Source organism: Rhagoletis zephyria, unplaced genomic scaffold, assembly GCF_001687245.7.
Source record: "Rhagoletis zephyria isolate East Lansing unplaced genomic scaffold, Rhagoletis_zephyria_1.1 Rzeph_scaffold_01466, whole genome shotgun sequence".
NCBI classification, from domain to species: Eukaryota; Metazoa; Arthropoda; class Insecta; order Diptera; family Tephritidae; genus Rhagoletis; species Rhagoletis zephyria.
Genome location: NW_016158550.1, coordinates 1 through 3,449, shown reverse-complemented (window position 1 = coordinate 3,449; position 3,449 = coordinate 1).

Below are 3,449 nucleotides of genomic sequence, written 5' to 3'. Positions count from 1 at the left end.
TAACATAAATATTGAAAAAGCTTTTCAAAGAAAGTTGCGCATGAAAGCTTCACTCAAAAGATGCAAAATAAGTGGTTCACTCAGATCAATAATTAAACTTGAAGGAAACAATATAGAAGCATTTTAGGAAAAGCCTAGCCACAATAACTCGATTTTATGGTAAGGTTTACAAATTGTATTACAGAAAAAATCTAGTTTTATGCGGAAGCTTTCACGCCGAGCAAGCAGCTTTCACTTCAGCGGGAATATACGTACGTATGCGCTTACGAGTATTAGTACTTTTATATGTAAGTATGTAAAATTATTAGTATATTAAGCTTTTATCTTATTATCAGTCTTTGGTAGCATTTAGTGGTTTGCACATATGAAAAAGGTGTGGTTTAAGCAATATAACGTTTAATTTTAGAACTTAAAAAAACAATGAGGTGATCAGCCAACGCCGTTGTGCTCATTGTTCTTCAATTATTTTAGTTCTGAAAGCGCTTTTGTAATAAATACATAGAACAAATAACTGCGATTACATATTAAGCATATTTCCGGGTACGCCACTTTGATAAATACATAATTGAATAATCTCAAATACATGAAAATATCATAAATTGACAAATCCTGCAAAATATGTGAGAATGTATAATACATATAACTATGTACATCATTTGAACAATTGTGTTTGAAAACGGGAGATGAGCCCTTGAAACGACAAGTTTTTCTTTTTGAAAAATAAAATCGTGCGAAAATTCGCACACAATAATGGTACTGATCGATGTCTTGGTTGTTAAACGATGCTAACGAAAATGTGATGAGTTTGGACTGAGTTGAGAGATTTCGAAAAGACTGGTTTACATGAATGCACAGACCTAGGCGAAAATATGTATGTTTTTGAAATTTTTATTTAAGAGAAATCGCTGTCGACGCGAAAAATAAGAAGAAAAAAAAACTAAGAAAAATAAACAATAAACTACTCAAGCACCATCCCAGAAAGCCACAATAAAAAAAAAACTTCCAAATTTTAAAATTTAAATACTCCTGATGAGTTTACGAACAAAAAGGCTTAGGTGGCAACTAAAACCGACGTGTATGAATATGTACATACTACATACGCACATATGTATGTACATACATTCCATGTATGTAGGTTCTAAGCAATGTTCGTATTAATTTTATAGTGAGAGAGAAATATAAGACAATTAAAAATCCATAAAATGAAGACTAGCAACAGAGCAAACAACTCAAATGCGAAACTCGATGCTACCTCAGCACATAAGTTTGTAAAAAAAAAACATACTTACCTCATATGCAGTTATTGCTTAATCCCTAAATAATAATCAACAATAACCTTTTCGATAAATGTAAAATGTTGTGGTAAGTAAACTGCCAAATGTGTGTCAAAATTAGTAGCAAAACAATTTATGGCATATTGAAAAAGTTATCACCACATAAATGTGTATATACTACGTACATACATACACATATCTGTATAAGGGACATAACAATTATATAACCGTAAAAATATGTATGTATAGGCAATAAACAGTTTTGTATTGCACAATTCGAAAATGGAAACTCACTCAACATCTGCATTGTAAACCAGTAGAAATTCATTCATTCACATACACAAACCGCCCTTGATGTCATTTACATATGGAAGAAAAATTGGTATCAAAGAAGACACTTCACTCTCAATCATTATGTGAATATGATTCATAGATAATTCATATTTAATATGTATCCTAATTAAGTCAATCATTATCTAAGTGGCACATCTGTTAACTATATTGTCTCCTGTGTCAAAATCACTGTTGCACAGAGAGAGAGAGAGCTTTCACGCTACTCACGCCCATTTAAAATCTACTCAGAGCTTTATAGCGTTCTATCCGTGGGCGCTGTTTTCAGCATCACTGGTCAAACTAGGGTGCGTTCAGAAATGCATCAAGTCAAAGCATCAGTCTCTATTATTTCTAAACTATAATTGATGGAAATGTCCGATATGTATGCAGAACCACGGTTAAACGCCGAATTCGAACTTAGTTGTGTAAATAAAACATTTCCATGAATAATAGTTTCGTAATAAAAGATATGGATGCTTTTGCTTGATGCATTCTGAACGCACCCATACATACATACATTCATATACAGGCCGATTCTGAACAGAAACTCCTATCGCGAATAAGAATTCAATGAGGATTTTTTATTTTAAATGACAGAGTTGAGCCGCCAAAAAAGAGTCAAACAGCTCTTTCGAAGTTCGAATTTCCTCCCAAATTTTCGGAGAAAGAACAAACTCCCCGGCAGTACTCATAATTGGGCTGATAGATTTCATGATGCAGTCCTGCTTCTTCGTATAGCTTCATCTTTGCTTAACCAGTACAGTGGCGTTCAGATAGAGCCTTCGCTGTACGTACGGTACTGTAGCATTTACGGTTTACTATCACTTTCGGTGATTCACCCCAAAGAATTCCGTCTATTCAAGATAGTGCTGTTTCTAAGCTCTATGCTCAATGGGAAGCATACGACCGAGAGCAGTTATATACTGCTGGGAGCTCTGTAAAGTAGTAAAGTATTTGGCGTGCTGCCCAAAGTTCAGTATAATGTGGTTTATCACGTCCCAGTGTCATCCGATAATCATGGCATGCACTTTCTTGATTTTTGCACGTGCTTGTCGGAACTATTTTCAGTTTCTCCCCAGCTAAGGTAAGGTAATCTCGGTTAATCATCCCAATACTAAAGTAAAGGCGGCCTTGGCATTAATTTCCACGTGACCATCAGAAAAAGGTCGTCAGCAAAGCCTCTTTTATATGGACTCTAGTGGCAAACAAAGGACTTCGTCATTCATAATATTTATTGGTGTAGGACAAAGAACCGAACCTTGCTGTTATTTCGTACGATCTGCAGACCTTCACAAATGTTCGGACTTTCTTAAATCGAATTATGCGCGATTTAATCTCAAGTCTTTCTGATTTCTTTCCTATTTTCAAAACCATAATCAAGTGTGTTTTAATAGAAATCATTTATTTTATGTTGAAAACGTTTTAGGAAAACCATTTTTTATATTCATCGTCATGGCTCATCTCTAGCATAATATCCAACATGCAACACTTACACTGTACATTCGTACATTAATTCAACTAACCATACATTCATACATACTCATAACGAGAACAAGAACAAGAACAAGAACAAGAATGTGTTATCACCATTTCTTCTGTGCAACCAACGAATCATTGTAAGAAACGAACACCAAAAAGGAGAAAACCAAATCATCTTCATTAAGGAGAATTCCGAGATTTCGAGTTGTTTATAAAATAGGTTTAATTAATTGATTAGCATTTAGATAACAGGATATGCATACATACATACATGAATGTACATGAATGTGCATATAATTTATATTTTAGTATTGTCCCTGCAAAAAAATGTGCGACTAATCTCTAAAGGGAGTATTCCGAGAT